Genomic DNA, 8,158 nt, shown 5'->3' on the forward strand with positions numbered 1-8,158 from the left:
GACAGCCTTTTATTTAATTACACAGAGAATTACTGTCTCTCCGTAATACCTCATTACCTGAATGCGCCCACGACCTCAAAAGTACCACATTAGCACAAGTTTTGGGCCTTATCTTGCTTAACCAGAGATCCATTAAAATATTTCTCTAAAGAAATGGACAATTTTCCCCAAAGAAGTTGCACTCACCCTCATTAATATAGAATACACTTCAGTTTTTTACGCTATTACATACATTAAAATGATGCAAAAAGTAGTGATTACGGCAGAACGTTTTCTAATGCCTAAAACTGCTCAGGCATTTTATATTAAAATGAATAAAATTTGCAAAAACTAATAGAGGGTATGAGCTATGTCTTGTTGACTAAATTACAGAACAGTTCAATGAAATGCAGAAATTTAATAAATATTATTTAATGCTTAGATATAAAATGAGCAAAACAACTTATTTTACTGTGATATGCTTTTGAACATAATTTAGTAGGTACAATTCTTTCTGTGCTTTCTATTACTTTATTTTTTCATTAAGAAAGGCTTTTGTTAAATCTCCCTACTCACCAAAATGCCTTTATCCAATTTTATTTTTGCATTTCATCAGCTAAGTTCTAGACAAGTAAACATCATTGAGGAAGTATTTGAGTCTGGAAGATAGTCTTATGATTAATATTATGCTTTAATTAAGTTACATTGACATTCATAATAGATCTCTATCTGGCTAACAAAAACTAATATTTTCTTGGATAAAGCGCAATGCAAATTACAGATAGACAGTGATCAACTACTTGTGTTTGATTTTAGCACTTCAAATAAAATGGATCATATTCTATGGGGAAATTATAGAACTAATTATGAAGAGTAATGATGCTCTGAAAAAATACAAATTTTCAGCAGGAGCTAATTATAACAGTTACTGATAGGTCTCAAAAATTTAATATCTAAAACTTTTCATGGTTGGGTTGGAATTTTATGTTGCAATTTTCTCTCTAAGTGCCACCATGATTGAGCAGCTTCCGAAATAACTCAGTGCGCAAAGTAACAACATGAATTGATAGGATAAGACACCAATGCGGCTCATGATGAACACCATTCCAATAGGTTCACTTCTGAGCATCAACAAAACTTAACTCAACCCAGCCCCAATAATGCAAAGCGTCTTTCTTTCCCTACAACCACTAAACCACTAATTAATCACAGGTAGTATGAACAAGTAGAATCACAGCAGAGCCTGGGCCTTCTGGGCTCATTACACTGTGCTATCAAGTCATCTCGACATTTCCTACACCCTCCACTACACTCATGAACTTTCATGAGTATATTTTTATACATACCACACTTGACCTTAATCAATTTGATACAGACACAGTTTGATATTCTTTTTGTTCCTCAAAAATGCTGAACATGATCCTGCCTTGGGGATTTTTTTGTAGCTGATCTCTACTAGAAGACTCTTCCAGCAAGGCTTGCTCTGCTAACTCCCATTCGAGTCTTGGAGCAAATATCACATTCTCGGAGTCTTTGCCTGTTGGTTCATTCTAAGTTTGTACATGTTCCACATGCACAATCACATTACCCAGCTTTTCCTTCTTCTATAACTAATAGAATTAATCTTTGTTTCTTTGGCTGTCATCTCTCTCCTCTTTCACATTCTAGATGTCAGTTTCCCCAGAGCAGAGACTTTGTCTTTTTTGTTCTATATCCCTAGCATTTAGCAGGTACTCAAAAATATTTGTTGAGTGGATGAATGCAAAAATGAAATGAAAGAAAAATCACAGGGTTGCAGCTTTAGAAAGGAGGAAGGGGTATCTCATTACTTAGGTTTTAATCGTAGGGAGAGTTTTATGAACTGGTTTTATGGTTGGGGTTATGAAAACCTCCTTCTCAAGCTGCTGGCCAGTTACTCTGTAAAGCTTCAAGGATGGAGCCTGGGAGATTCACCTCAGCCCAGGAATAACCCCATCAATTAGACTTCTCTTTCCTCTCAATATATTCTGGCACCAGAACTAATGGAGAAACCATTCAACTGTAAATTGATTTGTAGTGGGTGAATGATTGGAAAACACACAAAGCCTACAGAGGCAAGAGCCTTATATTTTAGACTTTTTGAAGCATTCTACTGCTTTTTCAATATCCTGCACTTGTACCTATTAAAAGGGAAAATACTGAAAGTATTCTTTTAATATTTTACTAAAAGCTCTACTCCCCCAAGTATACAAGTCATTTTTAATATTTTCCTGGAATAACCTATTGATTTTTAGGCAAGGAAACACAAGTAGGTTTTATTCTTTTACTTCAATTTCCCTAAGGCCCAGATGGTCTGAAACCTATAAAATGGTCAGAATGTGAACCCTTTCTTTCAAACTCTACTTGTCTCAATCTGTACATGGCTTGCACACCCAGGGTCTTATATTAGTAGGAGCAGATATCAGAATATGGAGAAAAGCCCTGGGAAAGCTCACCTGAATGTGCCAGAAACATTTGAACAGATATGTGTACATGTGGGAACATTTACTTCCTGTCTTGTTACAAAAAGATTTAAAGCAGTTGATACTAAAAGACACAAATAAACCCTCATCTTCCATCAAACTAACAAAATAAAGGACGGCAGGAACACAGAAACACTGTTAGGAAAGATGATTTCTCTGTGTCTGAATGGTTTATTCATTTATCCATCCATTTGTTGAGCATCTGTTCGTTAAAGAAATGTTATAAGTACTGGAAATGCAGTTTTTCACCCAAGTGCTACTGTGAGAGGAGGAACTGAGATTCAAACATAAGTAATCTGACAATATCATAGTAGACTCTGTGGCAAATGTACTTCTTCAAAATTATCACCATGTCAGCCCTGTTCCACAGCAGGAAGAGTAGCCAGAAGGGACCCAAAACTCTGAGCCAAAGTCAGTACTTTTCAAACTCAAATGTGCATAAAGAAGGCTGAGCGCCAAAGAACTGCTTTTGAACTGTGGTGTTGGAGAAGACTCATGAGAGTCCCTTGGACTGCAAGGAGATCAAACAAGTCAATTCTAAAGGAAATCAACCCTGAATATTCATTGGAAGGACTGATGTCGAAGCTTAAGCTCCAATACTTTGGCCACTTGATGCAAAGAGCTGACTCACTGGAAAAGATCCTGATGCTGGGAAAGACTGAAGGCAGAAGAGGGGGATGACAGAGGAAGAGATGGTTGGATGGCATCACCAATTTGAGGGACATGAATTTGAACAAGCTCCAGGAGTTGGTGATGGACAGGGAAGTCTGGCGTGCTGCGGTCCATGGGGTCACAGAGTTGGACACAACAGAGCAACTGAACTGAACTGAATGTGCGTAAGAATTAAGTAGGAGCCTCATTAGAACGCATATCTGATTCAGTAGTCCAGGGATGAGGCCAGAGACACAACCTTTCCAATAAGCTCTCAGATGACGTTTATGCTGCTGTGTGGACCACACTTTAAGGAACAAGGGCTTGGTGAGGAAGACATACCGACCAAACTGGCTTTACAGCCACTGATCCACTGCCCTCTTGTGGCTCCTGAAGTAATTACCCTCTGCGCTAGCAATTTCTTTAGTCTTGAAATTAAATTATTCTTGCAATCATTCTCTAGTTTCTCCAGGTAAATGCTTTGCAAGCTTTAGTCTTCTCAAAACACTTTCATATTTTTCCTTATTCATATACCACTACATATTGCCTCATAATTTTTAACATCCATGCATAACCCTTTCTCCAAACTAATTACTCTTTTACTTGATTTTGTTTTCCTTAAATAGATTTGCTTTCAAAGGAAATTTCATATTATTTCCTAATTATCATTACCTCAAATGGAAAGACCAATTTTTAAAAAGCCAATTAATTCATTGTTGGCTGTTCTGGGTCTCCACTGCTGCCCAGGCTCTTCTTTAGTTATTGAAAGCAGCGTCTACTCTCCAGTTTCAGCGCGCGCATGGGCTTCTCATTGCAGAGGCGCCTCTTGTTGCAGCGCACAGACTTCAGGACTTCAGTGATCGCAGCACGTGGCCTCAGTAGTTGCGACTCCCAGACTCTAGAGCACAAGTTCAATAGCTGTGGCTCATGGGTTTAGTTGCTTCATGGCATGTGGGATCTTGAATGAAGCCCCGATCGGGAATGAACCCCTGTCTCCTGTATTGGCAGGTGGTTTCTTTACCACTGAGTCACCAGGGAAGCCCCAGGACCAATACTGTTTATCACAAATAAAAAGTAACTGAAAAACTATTTGCAGGGAAGACAAAACAATGTTTAAAAGTCCAGGTGATGTCCTTTAAAGCTCTAAGCCTGTCTTTATTAAAGGGAGATTTACACCTGTTAGAAAGTGTTACAGACTCAGAGCATTACACTGGCTTTTGCTCTGATAGTATCAGAAGGATTCAGGCCTCTGTAATTCAATGTCATTTAAGGCGGTAAACGTGTACCACCTAAATCATCTTGTGGGGAACCAGCTATAGATAATGTGTTAAGGGTATAGTTTTTCTTCTGTGTGCAGTGTCATCCGTCCTTGAGAAGTGTATTTAGAGATCTAAGTTAATCAGTGTCACAGCAGAATTGATCTAAAGCGAAAATGTGGTAAAGGGCTTACTCTTACCACTCCTTTCTGCATAACCAATGGCATGGAGGCATTTGGGGCTCTGAAATCAAATAGACTTAAGTTTATTTCTGTGACAATTCACCATCTCTTTTCTGGATATTACTAGAGTTTCCACCTGTACTCATAAATAAGCTTGTTCTTTCACTCATTGAGATTTACAGTATAAAACTTTGGGGAGGGTAGTGGACAAATTCTACTTCCCTTTAGATGATGAATCAAATCAATCCTGAAAACTCACCTCCCTTTAGCAGTGAATGGTTCGGCAAGGAAAGACTAGCTGGTTGACGGCTGTAGAACCACAGTGAGATAGCCTTTCTTTCCTCTCAGATAGAAATGAAATGTGATTACTTCTGGGTACTGTAGGCAACCATAGCCCTTTTCACTAGGGAGAGTAACAAATCTTAGGGTGAAGCAGATTCTGTCCATCGTGGAGCGGAAAGATTCTAGCTCCTTAATGACATTGTCAACTGTTCAATCAGCCACCCCTCAAGCCTGCCCTGACCATCCTCCTATGTGAGGTAATTGATTTCCTTCCTGTTTAACTGTTTAATTAAACATTTAAACATTCCTGTTTATACATTTAGTTTCCAGAACATGTAATCAATAGCATGCTGACACAAGGAGGTACAAAGGAATATGAGCCATATATTTTTTTTTTTTTTTTGGGTGGGGGAACTAGAACACATATAAAGAATTTCAATACCGGAGCGTTTTATTATAAGTAAAAGATGACATGGCCATATTCTGATACTTATTAAGCAACTAGTATGAGCCAAACACTGGCCCATGTTTTAAATATATTATCTCATTTAATGGTTTTAACATTAGGTAGGCATTGTTATCCATATTTTAGACCAGAGGAAATTAAAGCCTGGACAGCTGTGTACCATCGCCAGTTATACAGTGAATGATTAAAGAATACAGCTCCAAACTTTACACGTTTTCCATAGAATGACTGCAAGTAGAAAGTTAGATAGAGATCAGTGTAGCGGATTAGCCAGCCAAACAGTGGAAATAGAGTGGCTTTGAGTTCAGCTAGGCCAGACATCCGTTTCTATTGTCTCATAATTTTAGATAAGTTACCTAACTTTTTTTTTTTTTTTTAGTTACCTAACTTTTGTAAGCCTCAGTTTTCTTATTGGAAATATGGGATAATTATACCTACCTCGTATGGGTCTAACCAGGATGGGTAAGATAATATAATGAGACCACGCTACTCAAACGGTAGCTGTGTGATGATTTGGATACGGGAAGGGCTTGAAAAGGAGGCTGTTGAAATATTACTCACATTACTGTATGGGAAGCCACCCTGAGTTTGGGTAGGGCTAATAATCATTTTTAAACTGTTTTTATTTTGCGATATATTTAATTCACAAGAAGTTGCCATCAATCTCCATTTTAAAAGTTTATAGTGCTAGAATTTTCCTGTATATCCTGCCCACTTCATTCTTTATCTAAAAAGTTTAATTCAGTAGCCTTTGAGAGATACAAAATAAAAAGTTCAAATGTACCTAGACTGATTTTGAAGCAGTGGATATTTGAAGATCAACCGTCAAATCCAGGTGTCCAAAAGCTCAGAACTCCCATACACTCATTCTGTCGATATCCTCTCATGGTAGGAGCAGAGGTCATCTTCCCATTGAACTGGTGAAAAACTGAAAGGCAGAGGCCAGAAAGAAAGGTAAGAACTCAAGAGAACTCTCTGCAATCCCAGCCCAGGGCTGATGCACTATTCCGCTGTTGCAAAATAAAGGAGTTTTCCACTCGCACCTTTTTCATTTATGAAATAGGATCTTCTACAGACTGTGTGAAAAGGAGTCTGTGCCTTTCACCCTGGACGGACTTCTTGCCCACTTTTCGAACTTGCTCACTCTTGAAAATACCCTTTTAAGTCCTGGGAAATGATTCTGTTTTCTCAGTTGACTACTGCGGCCCACAGAATGTCTCCCTGCTCCCTTCAGTGACTCAGCATTTTACAGAGAAAAATTGTTCTGGAAAGAATGTTAAGACAGGCCACACTGCTGTCTACAGGAAAGAAAGATCAAGTGCTGCCTCCAGGAGAAAGTGAAACACCTTACTTAAAGACTCAATGGAAAAACAACAGATGATGGAAATCCTGCGAGGACACGGTAATGGGGAAAGCAACTGCAGAAGCTCTCTCAAGTATGAGCAGGTACATTTATTGGTACCAGGAGCAAGAGGGCTCTGCTCAAGTGATCAGAAACTGTTGTTGCAGGGAAGGCAGAGTCTGCACGCCTTTGTTCTAATTTTGGACTTTGTGTTCACTTTTCTGAAGTTGAAAGTTTGTAAGTATAGGAGCTTGTGAAACAACTTGATGCAATGTAGAATTTGAGCTTGTAAAATTACAGAGAAACAAAAGTCACTCCTACCTGCCTTTCTGATTTGTCCACTTGAGATCAAAGCAGTTGGCCTGTTTCCTGAGAAAACAGTTCATGTTAGGGTGTTCCCAGTGTCACAATGGATCTTGTCAGAGCAGCACATGAACCCGGGACTTGGACTCTTGTCATTTTTCTTTAAAACAAAGAGTGGTGGGGAAAAGCTTCCATTTGTCATGCCGTCATCATGTCACCAACTCTTGAATCTCTGTAAATTGTTCCAGAAAAACAGATGAAGGTAGAAAACTCTCATGTTCATTGTGTTGATTTGAAATCATAGCCGTAAGTTCCTAACACAAATTTGCTTTTATGCATTTATCTATCCACTTATTTATTCTCTCCCCTTCCTCATATGCTTTGAAGGAGCACATAAAAATGAAAATAGAAAAAAAGGAGAAAGTCAATGCCAGAAGAAAATCAGAGATCAGTTCAACAAACAAGCATCTGGACATTTGTTGGAGGAACACCATGTATTTGGCCTAGGGCTTTACAGCAGCTAAGACAGAGGGTTATTTGTGGTCTCTTAATTTTTAAATTGATGATACAAATTATAATATCCATAAGATTAAAACAAACCCATTGCTTAGAAAGATCATGATGACTTTTCACTTGGGAAAAATTCCCTTTTATAGTGTAATGATATAGTGAACAACTGTTTCAACAGTTCTTCTACATTTAATGCAATAGGGCTCTTACTTATAAGATTCTTCACTGCAAGCTCATAGTTTCGGGGCTAAACTCAGCTCAGCAAATGTAATTTTGTGAGGAGCTCCGCAAGGTGGTTGTAGGATACAGATGTAAGGATCAATGATAAAATGTTAAGTCCCAGAGAAATAAACTATATGGCCATCTGGGAATTTTATCTGAATATATAGTATATATTCAGATATAATAATACACATGAATATAATATATAAACATATATAAAGTAATCAAGCTCTTTATCTGTTTGGGACAGCAGAGTTCAAGGTTATCCTCTGTGGAGAGATGCTCGAGTATAGATAATCTATGAGGACAATGAAGGACACATCTATCAGTGTCAGCTGAGCTGGTGGTAGAATTGACATTTTCTTATGAAAATTAAGGAGTCTAATCCAGACAAAGTTCTGGATAAGAGGCCACATACCTCTGGGTAGAGGTGGACATCACTGTCTCAGACAAAACAGAAACAG

General features: G+C 38.3%; 1 long non-coding RNA gene across 1 annotated transcript in view; it reads right to left on the reverse strand.

Annotated features, from left to right (window-relative positions):
• The window catches only part of LOC122453654, a 47,272-nt gene extending 39,944 nt beyond the window's left edge, over window positions 1–7,328 (reverse strand). Inside the window, exons 1-2 of the long non-coding RNA XR_006273133.1 lie at window positions 6,981–7,328; window positions 6,102–6,245 (exon numbers count right to left, since the gene is read on the reverse strand). This is a non-coding gene — a long non-coding RNA (uncharacterized LOC122453654). The remainder of the gene's footprint in view (window positions 1–6,101; window positions 6,246–6,980) is intronic.
• Between the last annotated feature and the right edge of the window lie 830 nt (window positions 7,329–8,158).

The sequence above is a fragment of the Cervus canadensis genome, chromosome 15 (assembly GCF_019320065.1).
Source record: "Cervus canadensis isolate Bull #8, Minnesota chromosome 15, ASM1932006v1, whole genome shotgun sequence".
NCBI lineage: Eukaryota > Metazoa > Chordata > Mammalia > Artiodactyla > Cervidae > Cervus > Cervus canadensis.